The 21,378-nt window shown below is 43.8% G+C and overlaps 1 long non-coding RNA gene across 1 annotated transcript; it reads right to left on the reverse strand.

Moving 5' to 3' along the window:
- Positions 1-15,478: 15,478 nt before the first annotated feature.
- Positions 15,479-21,153, reverse strand: LOC112611091. The gene is made up of 2 exons (XR_003116544.1): positions 21,047-21,153; positions 15,479-17,974 (listed from the first exon to the last, which is right to left on the reverse strand). It is a non-coding gene; the product is annotated as an uncharacterized LOC112611091 (long non-coding RNA).
- Positions 21,154-21,378: the final 225 nt, after the last annotated feature.

Below are 21,378 nucleotides of genomic sequence, written 5' to 3' on the forward strand. Positions count from 1 at the left end.
AAAGATCTCTCTTCGGCTGGGCACAATGGCTCATGCCTGTGATCCCAGCACTTTGGGAAGCCGAGGCAGGTGGATCACCTGAGGTCAGGAGTTCAAGATCAGCCTGACCAACAGGGTGAAACCCCCTGTCTACTAATAATACAAAAATTAGCTGGGCATAGTGGCACATACCTGTAATCCCAGCTACTCGGGAGGCTGAGGCAGGAGAATTGGTTGAATCCAGAAGGTGGAGATTGCAGTGAGCCAAGATTGTGCCACTGTACTCTAGCCTGGGTGATAGAGTGAGACTCTATCTCAAAAAAAAAAATAAAAATAAAAATAAAAATCTCCCACTAACCCCCGTTCCTGCCACTCTGCCATCCTCTGCACCTTTTTTTGCCACCTCTGCTTTATCCTTCACTCCCTCCGTCCTCTTTCACTCTTTCAACTGTTATTTTGAAAAAGTTTCTACATTTTCTCTGGACTTGTCTGTGTATTTCCTTGTGGAATCCTCTGATGATTCCTGTCATTTTGTGTAGATTTAGCATCCATTTTGGTCCTTCTCTAATACCCCCAGACTTCTTGAGACGCTTGAATTCTCTCTCTGCTTGCTACTCTGTTTTCTCTAAAATTCTGTAAGGGCTTCAGCCATGTGGAACAGATAAACTTCAGCTTGTTCCCTTTACAGAGGTACTGTTTGAGTCCAACTGTCTTTTTAAACTAGTGGGTTTTACCTGACTCATAGCTAAAATTTTAAAATTAAAGCTATAAGGTCTTTATTTGTGTCTCTCTCCAGTTTTATGTACAGATATGTATACATGTCTGTATATTGTCTACATCAGGGGTTCCCAACCCCCAGGCCACATACTGGTACTGGTCTGTGGCCTGTTAGGAACTGGGCCGCACAGCAGGAGGCAAGCAGTGGGTAAGCGAGCATTACAGCCTGAGCTCCACCTCCTATCAGATCAGCAGTGGCATTAGATTCTCATAGGAGCAAAAACTGTATTGTGAATTGTACATGCGAGGGATCTAGATTGTGGGTTCCTTATGAGAATCTAATGCCTGATGATCTGAGGTGGAAGAGTTTCATCCCAAAAGCATCCCCCACCCCATCTGTGGAAAAATTGCTTTCCATGAAACAAGTGCCTGGTGCTAAAAAAGGTTGTGGACCACTGGTCTATATGACACCAAATTGGTTTATAAATAAATGAATACTAGAATATTAAACAAATGAGCCCAGTTGCTTTTCAAATTCATGTAACTTAGCAATCTTTTGGCAGATGGGACTAGTCTAATATTGTTGGTTTGATGGGGCTGTATCTTCTGAGGTATCAGCAAAGTATGCATGGATTTCACTTTAGGGTTCCTGCTTTTATGATACTTGCCTGGCAGAGAGTAATATAAAACTGGTTGATAGAAAATTTAGCTTGGGATAGTTGCTAGATTCTTGTAGTGTCTTACGAAGTTTTCTAAATACATTAAGTAAATGAATTAAATGTTTGTAAATGGGATGAAAGTTTAGTAAATGAACTTTTGATAATGGATGTTTTGTAATATGTTTACATGGAAAGGTTTCTCAAATCTCTTTAGTAACTCTTCCCCTAGAGTTTTGCTAAGCTAAATTAAATGATAGATATTCATTAAATATCTAGATTATTTCCAAAGAAGTTAATGCTATGACATTGATTGCTGAATATCAGTTTAGGCTTATATACTTTTGGCTTATTATTTCAGAGAAAAGAAGCTACTTAGATTTGTTAGTAAACGTCCTGCTCCACATTTAAAAATTGTTCTGTTAGAAAGCTTATGTTTCTAAAAATTATAAAATGTGTACCCACAAATAGTACATATCTGACACCTTAACATACTTATTTCCTGGAGTTTTTATTAAAAATTAAGGTTACTAAGAGTTACCATTGTAATTTAGATATAAGAAAAAACATTTCTATATGCAAAGTGTATACGGAAATGAGGATGCGTTTTTAGAAACGAAGGCTAATAAGAGAATAATTTTGTATGAGAGTCTTGTGCAATACATTTTTGTCCTACAGTAAAATGACTTGTTATTTAAGAAAAAGGAAGCATTGGACAAAGTGGAAAGTCCAAGCATGTCATACGTGATCTAAGTAAATCATGATAAGGTTTATGAAAAGAAAGTTTATAAAACGAATGTTCAGTGTGGTCAGTTTGGCTACAATTGGAAGAAAATTGTTTATAGTTCTTTCTAAGGATTGAGTTTTGATATTAGAAATGTACTAATGTAGAATTTAAAAATTTGATCCCCTGTGTTGGAACAAGGTTTTCTGAAAATATTTATGTGTTCTTAGTAAAATTGCAAGAGGTTTTTATTTTATTTTTGAAATCTATTTCTTTAACTGTCATCCTTTAAACTATAAAGTTTCTAATTCTGCCACATTTCTTCTTGAAAGCTATCTAATTTCCCTAGTTTCAGATTGGAAATACAGCTCTCCTTTCTACCCTTGAAAAAGTATATCTTTTTACTTGGCTAAGTGCTAACCCTCTCCTTCAACTTTTCATCAGCTCCTTTAACCTTTTCTCTGGTTCAAACTCTGTCATTATGGCCTGATGCTAAAATGTGTATCTTGAAGGTCTAGAAAGTAGTGTTTTCTCCAGCACAGCCTGATTCTGTACTTTGGGCTTTTCTTAATGTGCCTGAATTTCCATTCACCAGAAAACTTCCTACACTATATTTTGGTTTTGGTTTTGATTTTGAGAAAGTCTTACTCTGACACCTAGGCTGGAGTGCAGTGGCACAATCTCAGCTCACTGCAGCCTCTGCCTCCCAGGTTCAAGCGATTCTCCCACCACAGCCACCTGAGTAGCTGGAATTACAGGCACCCACCACCACGCCCAGCTAACTTTTGTATTTTTAGTAGAGATGGGGTTTCACCATGTTGGTGAGGCTGGTCTCAAACTCCTGGGCTCAAGTGATCAGATTGCCTCAGCCTCCCAAAGTGCTGGGATTACAGATGTGAGCCACCGTGCCTGGCCCCCTGTCCATCTTTGAGACAACTCCTCCACACGAAATTTCCCTGCACTGCTCCTGACTGTGTGAGGTGTCCCTCCTGGGGCACCCACACCATGTGCCTATGCTCCTGCAGCACTTCTGACTGGAAAAAAAACAGACCCCTATCCTGTTAATAAGAACCACATACTCACCCACTCAAGGTACCAGTTCTGTTGTTGACATTCCTCTATAATATGGTGTATACTCATAGCCATAACGCTGGACACACCCTTCCTATGCCTGATTAAATTCAAGTCCCATTTTTATCAGGTGTAACTTCCAGGTTATCTTAATGGGCTTCCTGTAAGGAGAAGCGATCACATTGCAGGAGGTTTTCTTTTCGTTGCCTTTTAGGTAATTGGCTTAGGAAACAAATATGTGTTTGACCAAGATAATTTTCTGTTTTGTATGTTGTCGTTATTGAGTATTTTATGACTTAGAATAAAAGAGCTTTACAAAGTTTAAGGTTTTTATATCCATGTAACTTTCTGTGTTTTTGAAGTCTTTTGACTTCAGCTACTTGGGAGGCTGAGGCAGGAGAATCGCTTGAACCCTAGAGGTGGAGGTTGCAGAGTCAAGATCCGAGATTGTGCCACTGCACTCCAGCCTGGGCAGCAGAGCGAGACACCATCTTAAAAAAAAAAAAAAAAAAAAAAAAATTCACGGGACTACAGTCTAATGACAGGTGTATGAAAATTTTCCCCAGATACATCACTTTTCTCTCCATACTGATCATATAGGAATCTCAAATTTCTTAACTTCCTAAGGCTAAGAAACCAAACCAAGCCAGGCTTTAGATTTTACTTACAGTTTTCAGGTTCTTGGACCTGCCAGGAAGGGACAATTTTTACTTACTTACTGTAAGGCTGGAAACTCTTAAAGGCAGGTGATATGGTTTGGATCTGTGTCCCTATCAAATCTCATGTTGAGTTGTAATCCCCAGTGTAATCCCCAGGGCTTGGTGGGAGGTGACTGGATCATAGGGACACAGTTCTCTTGAATGGTTTAGGACCATCTGCTCAGTGCTGTTTTAGGGATGGTGAGTGAGTGAGTTATCAAGAGATATAGTGCCAAAATGGGTGGATCATGAGGTCAGGAGATCAAGACCATCCTGGCTAACACAGTGTAAACCCCATCTCTACTAAAAGTACAAAAATTAGCTGGGCCTGGTGGCGGGTGCCTGTAGTCCCAGCTACTCGGGAGGCTGAGGCAAGAGAATGGCGTGAACCCGGGAGGCGGAGCTTGCAGTGAGCCAAGATGGCACTACTGCACTCCAGCCTGGGCGACAGAGCGAGACTCTGTCTCACCACCACCACCACCACCACCACCACCACCAACAACAACAACAGCAAAAACTAATGAGCATTTACAACTGATAAGGAAATTTAGTTTTTCTGCGGCATACAAAAATTTAAAATAATTATAATCATGACTGATAATGCATATCACAAGATGTTGGAGTTGTAGAAATCGCATCTGATTTTGGAACATATTAAAAAAATTTTTTTTCGAGATAGGGTCTCCATCTGTCACCTAGGTTGGAGTGTAGTGGCACAAACATGACTCATTATAGCCTTGATCTCTTAGGCTCAAGTGATCCTCCTGCCTCAGCCTCCCACGTAGCAGAGACCACAGGCACACGCCACCATACTCAGTGAATGTTTAAATATTCTGTAGAGATGGGGGTCTCACTTTGTTGCCTAGTCTGGTCTTGAACTCCTGGGCTCAAGCATCCTCCTGCCTTGTTTTCCCAAAGTGCTGCAATTACAGGCATAAGCCATCACACCTGGCTAGAACACATTTTACTAACACATTTACACAAATGTAACTTAAAGGACGTTAAACACCGTTTCTTATTTGACAGTGATTCCAGTAAGATTTATCAAATAAGCCCGATCATTTGATATCGCCACAAAATGAGAAATTCTTCGATGCTCTCCAGGGGCCCAACTTCCAAATCCTCAAGTTAATTTTAGGTTATAGATAATTTAGGATTTTGATCCTAGAAAAACCTGTCAAAGATGTCAAAAAGTTTAAAAGTACTTACACAGAATCACAGGTCATTGTAAAACACTGCTGGGCACAATCCAAATAGGTGGTGACCCCTCAGATTATGATGGTAGTTGTGGGCACTCTGAAGGATGCAATTTACCTGGAGGGTAAAACAATTTTTTTTTTTACCTACTGAAGGAGCTAGGTTAGGAGGGTTTCTGGAGTCTTGGTTTGGATTAGGCCCTGTTTGAAATACATATATAATATATATATTTATTTTTTATATATTTATTTATATAAATATATAATCAGAAGCCTTTCTCACATTATTAACAGAATTTCCCACTCCAGCACCTGAGCCATCAGGGCACAACAGAGGTCCCTAGATTCCCCTCACTTGGGTGGTCCTAGACAACTGCATTGCTTTAGTCTAGCACCTTGTTGCACAGTGTGGTGTTTGTGCTGTTGCTGACATTCCCTACCGCACATGGGTAAACACTTCTAATGAGGTCGAATTAGAGACATCTAAGATCCTAAAGCTGGCCAAGTCTCTGAAAGGTACATCTTCAGAAAGCCTCTTGGTTGGGACTTACTGGAGTAAGTTTCCAATTTCCAGATATTTTCACCTGGCTCCTCCCAATATTGGATTTCTTTTGCCCTGTGAGTCTTAATGATCCTTCACATATTTGGGCTAAGCATTTGGCTCCTCTTTAAAATTGTTCTAGCCTGTTTTAACAGGTGTCTTCAAGAGACTCCCACCAGAATCATGCTGACCCAACACCTTGATACCTTAAACTCCCTCCAGCTGGAAACTGGAACCAACTTAACCCAAGAGACTTTGATTCACACTTAACAGGTACTTGAGGGCCTCTCATAAGTAAATGGCTCTAGTTGCTCAGCTGGCTACTTGCCCTGCCACTAGTATCCCTGCACAAGACTAGAAGAACCTGGAGTAGACAGCCAACCACCCTGGTGCTGTGATGGAATGCAATCAACGTATTCAATCATCAGTGCCATCTGCGAACAGGTTTCAGTTGAGGGGGGGAATGTGAATAAATGTGAACCTGAAAGAGCCAGTTCTTCAAGATGGATTCCACGTGACTAACTGAGCCTAAATTTTACATCAAGTCATTTGCTGACTACAGGTTACACGTGTTTGGAGTTCTCCAAAAAATCCACACTGTAGTTTAACTTTGGGACTCTCAGAGCTCACCTATCAACTTCTCAGGGCTCAACCACATCGACCTACCAGGGATCAGCTGTATCAGCCAGTCAGAACTCAGCTGCATCAACCAATCAAAACTAAACAACTATGAATCCTTCATTTGCATAAGTGGGCCTGATTAGGAGCCTGGGTGGGAACTACTCAACTATAAAACCTGAACCCTCCCTTTGATCTCCGGAATGCACTTTTGTTTTACAGGGAAGCCTGCATCTCTCTGGTTTGCAAACTGTTCACTGGAATAAAGTCTCTTTACCCCAAATTCCTTTTCAGAGAACTTTTGTTCACAGGGCTGTCATGCGTCCTGCCTGTCACCGGCCCCTGGACTTCCTGTGGTCTCACTGGCCCTGCCAAGTGAAGCCAAGACTGGTTGAGCTTCCTCCTGGGGGGCCTTTCAAGTCCTCCTTCTGCCCACATTAAGCAGCCCACTTCATATTTTAAGGCATGTCTCAGCCTGCCTAAAAGCACAGCCCTTTCCATTTCATATTTTATTTGATGATGCATCCAGAAAAGCAATTTGGGACTCAGTTAAAGATCTCATTTCTCTTTATCAAATTTCCTTGTTGTTCTCTCACTTCAGGTTCTTGTCTCAGCAAGGACCAGGTGCTGGGTAATGTTCAAGTGTGATACCAGGAGGGAGGTTGACTTGGGAGGTGAGAGAACCAACCTGCAATTAAAGTGTCATGTGCTAAGTCCGCCATGATGTGCTTCTCTCCTCTGCTGCCATATTATTCATCCCTACCCAACCAGGAGGTCAGAAGAACTTGCTAGTGACAGTGAGATCCTCGGTCATAGAGATAAATTACTGTTTTAGGCAGTGACTCCATAGCGGGCCAGAGGGTACAGATAATAGTAAATACTCCTTTCTGATCAGCCACATTAGTCTTGTCTTTGGTAAACTGGAATTGGCCAACTGCAATGATTGAATCATGTCCCCCAAAAAGGTATGTCCAAGTCCTAATCCCCAATATTTGTGAACGTAGCCCTTTTTGGAAACAGAATTTTTGCATGTGTAATTAAGCTGAAGATCTTGAGATGAGGTCATCTGGTGCCCTTATAAGAGAAAGGAGAAAGAGATTTGAGATACAGAGACATGGAGGAGAGAGCCCAGAGGGGAAGGCCACGTGAGCATGAAGACAGAGACAAGCCAAGGAATGCCTGGAGCCAACAGAAGTTAAGAGAAAGGCATGGAAGAGATTCTCCCCCAGAGCCTCCAGAAGGAACCAACTTTGCCAATGACTCTTTGATTTCAGACTTCTAGCCTCCAGAGCTGTAAGAGAATAAATTCTGTTGTTGTGCTGTCATATTTAAAGGCAGCCTGAGAAACTAATACAGTACCCTCCTGGGACTCCAGGACCTGTCTTGGAGAAGGTCCTTGACTGAGGTCAAGACACCAGGTTCCAGGCCCATCCTTCACAGACTGTATCAAAGAGAATTTTATGCCAAATCCTAACCAATAAAAGCAATCAAAGTGGAGTTTATGTGCTTGAAGCACGATGGCAGAGCTCTCCCTGGCAGCCCAGGCTGAAAAGCCTCAAACCCCACCCTCCCAGTCTCTCACTCCCCATAACTACCACCAAACACACGCTCTTGCCTGAGGCACCTCCGCAAATCTTGGGAACCCCAAAAATGGCCTGAAGTTATAGGTGCTGACATGCAGCCACTGCACCTGCCCTGACATTGGGCAGATGGGGCCTTGATGCTCAGATCCACCAGTGACGACAGGATGGCCTCAGACAAGTAGTTGCCTCTCTGAGCCTCAGTCTTCTCACATATAAAATGGGAATCCTGGTCTGCTATGGACTAAACTGTGTCCTCCCAAGATTCATATGTTGAAGCTCTAACCCACAATGTGACTCTCTCTGGAGATAGGGTCTCTAGGAGATAATTATGGTTAAACGAGGTCACAGAGTGGGACCCTCATCTGATAGGAGTGTGGCTTTATAAGAAGAGGAAGAGAACTTTCTCTTTTTCTTTTTCTCTTTCTTCTCTTTCTTTTTCTCTCCCTACCTTGTGAAGACACAGCAGGAAGGTGGCTGCCTGCAAATCAGGAAGAGAGCCCTCACCAGAATACAACCGTGCTGGCTCCCTGATCTCAGATTTCCAGCCTCCAGAACTCTGAGAAGCAAATTTCTGTTGTTTAAGCCTTTCTACTAGCTTATATTAATTTGTCATGACAGCACAAGCCAACTAACGCACCATCTCACTCAGTTACTTGGAGGATTAAGTGAGAAACACAGCTACCTGCAGCAGCCAATAGTAGGCACTGGGTAACCAAGATAAGGTAACCTCCTGTGTCCCCTTTTCTTTGCTCCCGGCCCTCCCCTATCTCATCTGGAAAACCCTTCATCATTTGGCCTTGACACACCTGTTCAGCTTCACCTTCTGCCACTCCACTCCATGCATGGTTATAATAAATGAATGCAGCCATGACTTTGCACAAGCAGGTCCTTCCGCTTAGATCACCTCTCCCTTTACTTTCTTTCTACACACCACACACGTGTGCATGCATACACATACACACCCTCCACATCCTCCTGACAGACTTCTACTTATCTTTGAAGACTGGCTCAAACAACACAGCACAGTTGCTCTGTATCATCCCCCCCATGCATCGAGGCTGCGTGTCCATACCTCTCTGCCCCTGTTACCCACACTAACTTGTGCATATGTTGGGAACACACCTGTGGCAGGCCCTGTGGACAGGTGCTCTAGGGTAGCTATGGTCCTTCCTTGCTCTCAGAGCTGGGTCCTTTGTAGCAATGAATCATGCCTGCCCTGAATCCTTGCAACAATTTCCTTCCCTCAGTCAGGTGTTGGTCCAGGGTGTTACATGACCTGATTTGGCCAGTAAGCTGGAAGAGAAGGCCAGGTTTTGCCCGGGAGATGGATGCTTTCACATGCGAGTGAGACGCTCAACCCTGCAGGGGTCATCTTGTCACAGTGAGTGACCCGAAGAGTCTCAGCAATGCCAATGCATTGTTGAACTGCTGACACAATTGTGGAATCCCTTACCGCCACGCTTCCTGTTAAGTTAGGTGATAAATAGCTATATTAGTTAAGACATTGTAAATTAGAAACTCTGTTAAACACAGTGCCCTCCTCACGTTACTGTTATGGAGATTGAGTGAGGCTGTGGCCCTGACCGAGTGAGTTCTGATTGCTGAGTGCCAAGAAAAAGTGCCAAGGCTGTGCTGACCAGAACAGCTCTGGACTGCTTCACAGGACATGTCTGTGACAGAATGATCTAACATTTCATCATTATGCTAACCCTCACGAAGATCTGTAAAGTACCTAGTATGTGAGGGTGGCCATGTTTGACCTGAGTCAAGAATTCCTAACTTGACTAGAAGGTAACTCCATGTTTTATTCAGTTTGGGCTGTTATGACAAAGTACTGTAAACTGGAGGACTTACAAACAAATCTATTTCCCACAGTGTTAGAGGGTAGAAGTCTGAGATCAGGGCACCAGCATGGGGCTCTCTTCTGGGCTGTAGACAACTGATATGATTTGCTGTGTCCCCACCCAAATCTCATCTTGTAGTTCCCATAATCCCCACATGTCATGGGAGGGACCCTGTGGGAGGTAATTGAATCATGGGGGTGGTTACCCCCATGCTGTTCTCATGATAGTGAGTGAGTTCTCATGAGATCTGATGGCTTTATAAGAGGTTTTTCTGCCTTTGCTCAGCAGTTCTTCTTCCTGCCACCATGTGAAGAAGGATGTGTTTGCTTCCCCTCCCATCATGATTGTAAGTCTCCTAAGGCCTCCCTAGCTGTGCTGAACACCAGTCAATTAAACCTCTTTCCTTTATAAATTAACCAGTCTTGGGCATGTCTTTATTATAGCAGCTTGAGAATGGACTAATACAACGGCCATCTTCTTGGCTCCTCATATGGCAGAAAGAGGGCAAGAGAGCTCTCTGAGGTCCCTTTTCTAAGAGCATTAACCCCATTCATGAAGGCTCCACCCTCATGACCTAATCCCCTCCAAAGGCCCCACCTCCTAACACCATCACACTGGGGGTTAGAATTTCAACACATGAATTCTGGGGCAGGGGACAGGACACAGCCTTCAGTCCATAGCACCTCATGAAGGTATGTCTCTTCTAATGTTTCTTACTATTCTCCTCCCTTGCTCTCTTTTTATTCTTTTATTTTTATTTTTATGTTTTTGAGACAGAGTCTCGCTTTGTTGCCCAGGCTGGAATGCAGTGGCACAATCTCGGCTCACTGCAATCTCCGCCTCCAAGGTTCAAGTGATTCTCCTGCCTCAGCCTCCCGAATAGCTGGGATTATAGGAGCACACCACCACGCCTGGCCAATTTTTTGTATTTTTAGTAGCAATGGGGTTTCACCATGTTACGTATGGCTGGTCTCAAACTCCTGACCTCAGGTTATCCACCCACGTTAGCCTCCCAAAATGCTGGGATTACAGGTGTGAGCCACCACACCCGGCCTATATCTTTAACCTCCCAAAGCTTCCATTTTTCTCACATGTAAAGTAGGCGTGATCATAATCCTGATTTTGTAAGATTTAGAAATAACATGTAAATCATTAGCACTGGGCTATCCATGAAACAGGCACTTAAGTTGTAGAAACTGTCGTCACTTCCAGTTGTATGAGTCTTAGCCTTGTGACAAAATTGTGAAACAGGCCACTACTATCACTTTTAGACTCAAGGATCACGGATGCCTTGTTCAGTGGGACTGGAGAAGCAAACCAGGGATAAATTTGGTGCTGAGCTCGTGCAGCAAGACCCAGACCCCGCGCTGCTGTTCAGACCATCGTCCCCTCCTGGTGAAGTGAGTTGTAAAAAGACATCCAGGTTGGAGCCATAATTAGAAATGACTGACAGCCATAAGTGAAAACAGTAAGCTTTTACTCATCAATGCTGGTCATTTATTTCAGAGAGAAAAGACAGATTTCAAAAGACATTGGAATTGGAAATGCATCCAGGATCCTCAGCCTGAGTGCTGAGAAGGTGTGGAAGCGTAGCCTGACATTCCGAACTGGAAGCCGTCCCTCCTTGCCAAGCAAGGTCACCACCAGGGAACTCCTCCCAGCCTCCAACAACCCCGTCACTGGGAACCCTTAGCCTCTGTCCAGACACCGCAGGCCCAGTTTTCTCAAGGAGACTCCTGGCATTTCGAAAGCAAACCATCTTTCACTTTTCTCTCCTGGATGAAAACGCTGATTTTTTTTAAAAAAGCTCCTTTTAAAGAGATTTCCATTGTGAACATCCTTACACCTGCACAAATACACTCATCTGGCCAGTTGCTGTTCAGTAAAACAGTGCCAGAGACAACACTCACCTACACTCCTCCACCTCTTGTCCTGTCCCCCTCCTCCCGCCACGTTAGGTTGGGGCTGCAGGACTAGTGTGGCCAACGAAATCTGAGCAGCAGTTTCGGGCTCCCGCCCAGGCTGAGGTCATTAAGAGCTAGCCTGGCTCTTCCATCTCTTTCTTTCCCTGTCCTGGAGGCCTCCATCTCTCTCATCCTCTGCAGAGGAGTAACTGCAAGAAAGTGGAGAGCCACCTCACCCACATCAGGCTTTGAGAGTGAGATCTAAACCTGAGACTTGAAAGTTTGTCTACTGTGGCCACTACCATTAGTACCCGAACTAATAATATAGGGTCAGTTTTCAGGCCGCCCCTTTCACATTCTCAGAAGCAGATGCAATTTTCTATCCCATGCTCACATCTCAAGCTTGTATGGAGCCTCCACTGTGTGCCAGGCACTGCTGGCATGGAGATTAAGAACGTGAGTAAATCCCTCCCCGACCTTCCCTAAAGGATTGTGCCATCTCTTAGGACAAGACAGACACATAATGAGCTCACACTCCTGGACAGATCTGTCTCGATGGTGTGGGCAGAGTAATGATCTCTGAGGAACTGTCTCCCGGCTCTTGTTTCAGCAAATCCAGAGTAATCACGGGTGCTAACAGGAAATGTTAGTATTAAAGAGTGTACTTTATTTGGTCAGGCATATTTTATTGAATCACATTCAGTTAGGCTATTAGTGGATTCTTAATTCTGCATTTAATGAGCACATACTGACCCAGGCACATTCCTGGTGGAGACAGACCCCATCCCAGGAAAGACACAGTCAAGTAGAAGTTCAATAAGCAAATAAACTCACAGGAAAATGTGTGTTCTCTCGAGTTATGAAATCAAAAACAAAGCAGGCTTGAGGGGTCATTTGATACCTACCAGGTTGTAAAAAAAAAAAAAAAAAAAAGTGTTTGTATAAAACATCTGTATTAGTTTGCTAGGGCTTCCATAACAAAATACCACAAACTGAGAGGCTTAAACAAGAGAAATATATTGTCTCACAATCCTGGAGGCCAGAAGCCCAAGATCAAGGTGAGGGCAGGGCTGGTTTCTTCTGAGGACTGAGGCAGCCTCAGCCCCAGGCCTCTGTCTCCAGCTTCTGGGGCTTCACAGGCAGTCTCTGTGCTCCTCAGTTTATGGAGGCTTCACCCCAACTCTGCCTTCATCTGCACATGGTGCCCTCCCTGTCTGCACACTTGTCTCTGCGTCCAAATTTCCCCCTTTTTTATAAGGACAACAATCGTATTGGATTAGGACCCACCTTAATGATCTCATCTTAATTTGGTCATCTGCAAAAACCTTATTTCCAAATAAGGTCACATGGAAAAGCTCTGGTGGTTTAAGCTTCAACGTCTTTAGAAGACACAATCAAATCCTAACAATACCAGCTCTGGCGATACTGAGTTGAAACTTGTCTGCTCACACAATGATGTTTGTAGCCGTAAAAAATAGCTGTAAAATGTTAGGGAAGCAATATGGTAATGTGCAGCAGTAACTATCAAGATGAATAGCCTTTGGCCGACAGGCCCCACTCCCAGGGATGTATCTCACACCTGCCGTGCAGGTCAAATCAGGATGTTGGTCTCCCCAGGGGTACACAGCAGTGAGTGGAAAGGACTCAGCGCTGTGGGTTACAAACATTTTCCTACACCCACCATTTTAATCATATTTCAGTATATGTATATTTTATAGTCACCGTTTATAGCCCTCAAATGTGCATTTTCTATTGCTACTAGAACTTTGGTGGGAATGTTTGAAAAGATCTGTCTTCAGGAAATAATTCAACATAAGCCAAAACCTCCAGATACAAAGATGATTACTGCAGCATTGTTGCTATTCCCAAACTAGAAACAAGGACCCATTCCAGCTATTATTTGCCAAGCACCTTCTGTCTGTCAGGCATTGTGCTAGGGCCTGGGGATGCAGTGGTAAAATGGCATTCCTAGTCCCTATTTGCAAACAGCCTGTGGGTTCCCATTGATGAATGATTTAACACATTATATTCTTAACATGTTAGCGTAACATGCAAGCATTAAATGGTAACTAAGAAAAATGTAAATACATTTAAAATTAATAAAGATTTCATTGAAAACGGCATATTACACTATAACTATTTGAAATATGCATGCTTGTTGACTTTTGTCTGTTTTGTTCACTTCTGTATCCCTGATGCTGAGAACAATGCCTGACATGTAGTAAGAGCTTAATAAAAATTTGGTACTGACCAACATGGTGAAACCCCGTCTCTACTAAAAATACAAAAATTAGCTGGGTGCGGTGGCGGGCGCCTGTAATCCCAGCTACTCAGGAGGCTGAGGCAGGAGAATCACTTGAACCCGGAAGGCGGAGGTTGCAGTGAGCCAAGATTGTGCCACTGCATTCCAGCCTGGGCAACAGAGCGAGACTCTGTCTCAAAAAAAACAAAAAAGAATTTGGTGAACTGAATCAATGTACTGAGGACTGGGAGGTTATACGCAAAATAAAAATAATAAAAAGAAGCCATTGTTGTACTTGGGTCATAGAATCATGAGTATGTTTTCTTCCTTTTTTCCAAAAAAAAATTTTATGTAGCTGTTACTACAGTTTGTTGAAAATAAGATAATAATTAAAAATAAATCCTAGATGTGTCTAGTATTCATATATCAAGGGAATGCAAATCCTGAAAAAATTGAAAATAAAAGCACTATGGCTCCAGGATTGCCCCCTCAACCCCCCACTGCCTCCAGGAGGACGCCATTGCAGGGGGCAGAGGTTAACGTGAGAAGTAATGAGCCCAGGCTAAGAAAGTGTCGGGTCTCAAGGAAGGGCTGATTCTCCAGACTTTCTCACCTTGCATGCCCAATTTCTCTGCTCCAATTATCCTAATGTTGCACTGGCTTCTGCCCCACCCTTATTTTTTCTTACTCTTCTAAAAGAAGAGTGAGACTTGTTATCCCATGATGGAGTGACTTTCAGACAAGTTTAGGAAAGCCTACCTTGAATAAGGAGCTGGTATGGTCAATTAGTTGTGACAGGAAGATGGCACTGCTAATTCTCCTGGCAAAATGATATGCCTGCACAAATAAAAACCAAAATGAACTCTCAAAGTCCCACTGTCCCTCCCCAGACAGTCAAATGACTCAAGTCAGAAAGCTGGTGGTTCTCCTGGACAGCTTCCTCCCTCCCTCCTGCCTGCCAACATACACATAACCAATCCTTCCCCGAGCCTTCCGGATTCTGCCTAAAAGAATATGTCTCAAATTCTTCCACTCTCTTCACTCTACACCATCACCTGAATCCAAATAGCCTCAGAAAATCTCACCTGGATTTCTGCAACACCCACTAACTGGTCTCACTGTTTCTACTATTGGCCTCTCTGATCCATTTGCTACACAATAGACAAAGATATATTTTTTTAAAACACAATGCAGATTACGTCACTCTCCTGCTCCATGTCACTGCCTTCAGTGGTGTCCATTTCACTTGGGATAAAATACAAAATCCTTAACATGGATGCAAGGCACCTGTGTTCTACCCCCATCTGACTCTCCAGCCCTTCTTCCTGCAGAACTGCCCCTCATGCACTTCGCTGGCTACACTGGCCTTTTCAGTCTCTCAAGTTGAGTCAAGCTCTCCTGTGCCTCTTCATAGAGGTTAGAAATTCCTGTTACACTTTCAAATAGGACTCAGGACTTTTATTTCATGCAGTTATCTAAATGCATAAATTTCTTGTTTGTGTGATTATTGGTTATTGGTTTAATATCTGTCTCTCCCATTAGCCTACAACCTCTATGAGGGCAGAGAACATGTCTGCTTTGTTCGCCACTGTATACCCACCCAGTGCCTAGCAAGGTATCGGCTCATGGTGAGCCCTCATCACATATTTGTCCAATAAATTATTAAGTGAACAAACCCAGATATCAGTTACATCACAAGAAATATTTCCTGGTTATGCCCTTAATCTGTTGCATCCAAATTTATTCAAGAGTTACATGATGAAGAGCAAACAAAACACATAATTCTTTTGCTAACGTGGAGGATGCATTCCAAGGACATACTTCTTGGTTTGACAGTTCATTTCCAGAGGCAGAAATATTGCAGGCAATCAGATGTGGCCCAAGGCACTAGACAAGGGTTTATCTTGCAAACATCATGAAATACTTTATAAATTAGGCAATTTCAGGCTGCAAGGGATAAAGACATACTCAGCTTGTCTCAGTGGAGGTCTATCAGTTAGGATTCTTAATATTGCATGTGACAAAAGACCTAATTCAAGCTGCATTAAACAACAAAGAGGATGTATTGGCTTCATAACTGAAAAGTCTAGACACAGGACTGTCCTTCTTCAGGAAAGGCATGATTCTGTGGCCTACTGATGTACCAGGGGACAAGTTCCTCTCTGGTTTACTTGCCAGCCATGCATTTCTTTGACCTTAGGTTGCACAAGATCATTCAGGTTCTCTTTTCATGGAAACAAAAGGGCTGCAGCCACCCACCCCACCCTCTCATCCTCACACCCCCTGAGCTACAGAAGAGAGCATCTTTCTTCCAGAATCTTCTGCAGTGAGTCTCAAATCTGACTGATGAGCAGAATCACACGACAAGCTGATTTCTAGAGTCCCATGCCAGCATCTCCACCCAAACTTGGTGTATCTGGTATATGGCCTGAGAATCTTCAATTCTTGAATATCCTTTACAGAAAACTCTAAAGGAGAAACCGAAATTGTCCCATAACTCCACCATTCAGATGACACTTACTGAAGTTCTCCACTAAAAGTAGTCAATGCACAAAGTAGGAAAATCAAGCAGTACTGAATGAAAAGTAAGAACCTATCTTCCCATCCTTCCCTCAAAGGTGCCACTGTTATCGGCTTCTTGTAGATATTCCATTGAAAAAGAATTTGTGCATTTACCAAAGTATATGGTGTATCATTTTAAAAGCTGTGTGGAAAATGGATTACACCATTTATACTGTTCTGCTGCTTGATTTTTTCATTGCACAACATAACTCAGAGACTGCTCTATATCAGCAAATGGAGTTCCTACTAAATCTCTTTAAAAGATTTAAGAGTGTGCCACAGTTTATTTATCCAGGTTCCTATTGATGGACACTGAGGTTGTTTGCTATACAAATAACGCTGCCATGGGCATCCATCCTTGTTGACATTGACACTCTTTTGTGGGAAATTTCAGAGTCGGCTCCTATCAGTAGAATTGCTGGGTCAAAGGTTACTCATGCTTTAAAAATGTTGATGTATGTTGACAAAATTCCTTTAGTTGAAATTTCCTAGTCTGGTCTCTATTACCATTTGGAACTTCACAAATGGTGCCCTTAGTTACATACGGGTGTCTTATGGCGCTACGGGGTGGGGGTGCTGGTAATCAATGTTTTCAAAAGTTCATCATGTGATTTAGAAGCTCAAGCAGGTGTGAGAGCCACCGCCCCACCTTGTCGCACAGGTGCCAAAATCCACCAAGGTTGCATTCACTGGCATCTGCTTCCATACTCTCATAACAATGGGCATCATGAAACTTCATAATTTTTGCTAATCAGATTCATGAAAAGTGGGCTGGCATTGTTCTGATTTGCATCTCTTTACTTCTGAGGAAGGATGAGCAGCTCTTCACGTTACTTGGTCATTGGTATTTCTTTTCCATGTTCTGCCAGTTCAGATTCCTGGCCCAGCATTGACTGAGTTGTTTGTATATTTCTTATTTATAGACATTCGTTGCAAATTAAAGAAATTAGTGCGTCTTCCATCTGTGCTCCAAATACTGTTTTCCCCTTGTTTATAATTTCTTCCGACTGATTCATGAGTTTGTTTGTTTAGCTTTACAGAAGGTTTTTGCTTCGTTCTGTTTTAGTATGGTGATATTTTAAAATCTTTGGTCTTTACGGTTTCTGGAGGAATCAAGTTTTTAAAACTCCCCAGATGATTCTGATGAGTTTGAGAGTCACTGTCTTATAGGATATAAATAAGAAACAGAATACAGTCCCTACCCTTTGGGGTTTACAACTGTATGGGAGAAAGACGACCTTATACATAAAAGAGAAGAAGGGATAAAGGGCACTGAGAAGTTTCAAATGAACCATGCAGATTCTTGGCTTGGCATCAAGAGCCTGCCCACTCCACGCTCCTCTCCTCAGCACCCTTCCCTCTCAGATCCTTGTGGAGGGGAGTGGGAGATCCCATCAGGCAGCAGAAGGCAGAGAAAAGTCAGCCACACAGTGGAGGGGAGGTGGCCAGGGTGGCAGCTCAGAACAGTGAAAGCAAAGCCTTCAGGCCTGGGAGCACAGGCTCCTGGTCTCAGAGCGCTCTTAGAGGCCATCGTCCCCCTCCTACCTCCAGGGTCCAGGAGGCCTGACTGCAGGGATGGCCCTGCCCTCTTCTGGACATGCCATGAGATAGAGTCCTTTCCTCCTCTATCTTGCCCAACCTTAGACAATCAAGTAATAAAAGGAACACTTGAGTCAGTTTTTGCTTTGTTCCATTAGAAATTCTGAGAAAGGCTGGATTTCCATGGGTTTCAGTGGGGAAAGGAGAGCATCAAGTTTCATGGAGGGAACCAAAGAGAGTTCCAGCCTGGGGCCTCTGGAGGGAAAGAACTGGTTCTCACTCAACCCCCGTTTCCCTCACAGCTTCTAGAACAGGGTCCTAGATTAGATATACTGCATCTCGAATGAATGAATCAATCAATGGGAATGTATTTGAGCTGGGCCTGGAAAGATTAAGGATGAGGACCATTTCTTTCTTTTCCTGGTGAAAAAGAGTGTCCGACACACAGTAAGTGCCTAATAGTGTTGATGTGAATTATCAGGGGAGGTGAGGATGATGGTGTGAGCAAAGGTGCAGCATTAAGAACACGAAAATCACATTCAAGGACAGTGAGGGTAGCTTATTTAATGAAAGAGTCTGTGAAGAAAGTACACATAGAAAAACAAGTTGGGAGCCTCAAATGCCAGGTAAGGAAGGTGGAACTCTGTCTACAGGTAGAGTCACTGATGACTGTGTTCAGGCTATGACATGGTTAAAATCAGTGTTTTAGGAAGACTTGTTTGGTGACAAAAAGCAGGATGGATTAGAAGTTAAAAGGAAACTCAAAAACACATTTGCTCATTATCGTCTTCAAAAAATGTAGTCATATTCAGGACATTAAAGTAATCCAATAATATTGATTCAATTATGAACCCAATAATAATATTTGATTGTGAAACATAAGAATAAACCCACCACCCCACATGTGACCTAGAGCCTTGCCAATACTACCAAAGATACTTGTGCCTGATACCATTTGGTTTGGGTGTGATTTCTACACAAATCCATTGGATTGACTTTCTTCCCTCCATCTGATTCTAGTCTTCCTGAGGTCCAAGAACACCTTCCAATTCCAGCTCCATCGTACCTGGAGTCCTCCCACCCTAGCATTCAGGATGCACTACAGGTAAGATGAGAATGAGCATGTGATGATGAATAACAGATCACTCAGGATTTTGAAATGTATAAGTAAAATTATTTTCTACAGCTTTAATTACGGTGACTCATGCAATTTTTGGTGTAATTAGCCTTTTATTCTTACTCATTTTAATTATGAAATAAATATGCAAATTTATGCTAATAGTATAGTTAAGCAAATTATCCATTGCATTTGAGGAAGCACTCAGGCAAATTTTAAAATGGGATCAGAGTTCTGACAGTTACAGAAATGGACATAAAAACAATGGGCAGAGTTCCCTGAATGCACAGTGAACACGGCCCTAGAGATAGAGCTTTCATGAACATGTGCTGAGACGTTCTGAGAGAAATGAATTTTCCCGTCCGTTCCTGCTGGGCCTCCTGGATTCAGATCCAAGCCTGTATCTCTGGGTCTGCTTGTGTGCTAAAGCTCCCAAGGATATGAACTGAGCCAGATCACCTGTGTTCCCAGGCTTTCCAGAAACACAAGGGGCAATGTGACTGTTGTCTAACTGTCAGTTACCGTGTACTGCTTCTGTGCACTGGTGTTCCATAATCCCACTGAAGCTGCGATGCCTGCGGTCAAGACTCAACCAATGGTGGAGTTAAGAATCACCACTCAGCAACAAGAGTCATCGCAAAATAACTGAAGTTCCTTATATGCATTCTCAAATGCTATAACAGAGACACGTGGCCCACAGAAACACTTCCTTAAATTTCTTTCCCTTTCCATCTATTTTCCTCATACTCCAGCACCTCTCTCCTCAAGGTTTCCTGAAGAACTCCTCCCCAGCCATAGCTTAAGTAAGCAGAGGGGCATTCTGACCATGGCGGCCCCCTTCCAGGGCAGCAGAGGGCGAGTCAGTTGAGATGCCAAGCCCTCTCTGATGGGCAGGGGAGCGAGGTCCGGGAACGCTCATGCACGACGCATTGTCATTGCATCCTCACTGTTGACTTTCGTGGATGTGTCAGACCATGAGCCTTGGCAGTGGAAAAACCAGGTGTCTGCAGACAGAAGCCCAGCCATAGAATAGCAAGTCACACAGGCCTGTATTGCCTCACAATGCAACACGTATAAGCGGCTGCGGGACTCCCTGCACTCAGCACCAGTGATGAAATCTGTCAGCAGAGATGTAAAGAATCATCTGATATGGCCGGGGGCGGTGGCTTATGCTTGTAATCCCAGGGCTTCAGGAGGCTGAGACAGGAGGATTGCTTGAGGCTAGGAGTTTGAAACCAGCGTGGGCAACACCGTGAGATCCTATCTCTACAAAACATTTAAAAATTAGCACGACATGGTGGTGTACACCTGTAGTCCCGGTTACTCAGGAGGCTGAGGCAGGAGCCTAGGAGTTCAAGGCTGCAGTGAGCCATGATGGCACCATTGCACTCCAGCCTGGGCGACAGAACAAGACTTTATCTTTAAGAAAAAAAAAAAAGGAAGCAGGGGAAATCATCAGATATAAATAAATGTTAGGGTTATAAACCCAAGCATCACTAGCAGCTACCACTTTTAATAAATCTGAGAAAAACACCCTCCTTTGCTGGCTCAGAGCCATGCCCAGGTTGTCTTTAGCTGTGGCCATGTCTCCCAGCCACCCCCATTGCTGCCATCTCCGGGGTTGTGCCCCTCCCTCCTCACTGTGCCCTATTAAAACAATCATCTGTAAAGCCACAAAGTGAGGGCTCAGACTAAACCTTGAACACATCCTTGTAAACGCATGGGCTGGCCTCCAAGGCAGCCCTGTCCCCTGCTGGGACACTGCCCACCCTGTAGCTCCTACCCTCTGCCGTGTTTCTCGGGTCCATTTTTGCGGCTGGCACAGAGAGGGGCAGCTCCAAGTGAGACGGGAAGGTGAAGTGGGCTGTGAAAAGAGACTCCCTCCTTCACACCTGAGGATTTGATCTTACCCAGATCGCTTTTCCCTCACAGAGAAACTCCTCTGGCCCGGTTTCCCATATTGATCTAATCAGCAGTCCAAACACAATTTCAGGACTGTCAAAACAAGACCCGCTGGCCTGACATAGACAATTAACATAAGTCAAGGCACCCCACCTGCCACATCCCGTCTCTCCCCGATGTCTCGTCAGGACGTTAGCAAAGCCAGTCCCCGTTCCGGGCTGCAGTGTCACCAGGAGCACGCTGTTGAGCGGGGGACTCCTGACATGAGGCTGGAAGCTGTAATTACCCAGCGTATAATTTCGTTGCTAAATGGATTGTTTACAAAGGTGTGCATGATGAAATCACAGGCACGGTAGAGCAGAGAGGCAGGCGGGTCCGGGAGCAGGCAGGCAGTCATTAACGCCCCACCTCCCTCCAGGCTCCCACCTGCCTACTGCCGCCACCACAGCAGACTCTGACCTCGCTGAGTCACCTGGGCCTCGTGT

This window comes from Theropithecus gelada, chromosome 17 (assembly GCF_003255815.1).
Source record: "Theropithecus gelada isolate Dixy chromosome 17, Tgel_1.0, whole genome shotgun sequence".
In the NCBI taxonomy this organism is placed as follows: domain Eukaryota; kingdom Metazoa; phylum Chordata; class Mammalia; order Primates; family Cercopithecidae; genus Theropithecus; species Theropithecus gelada.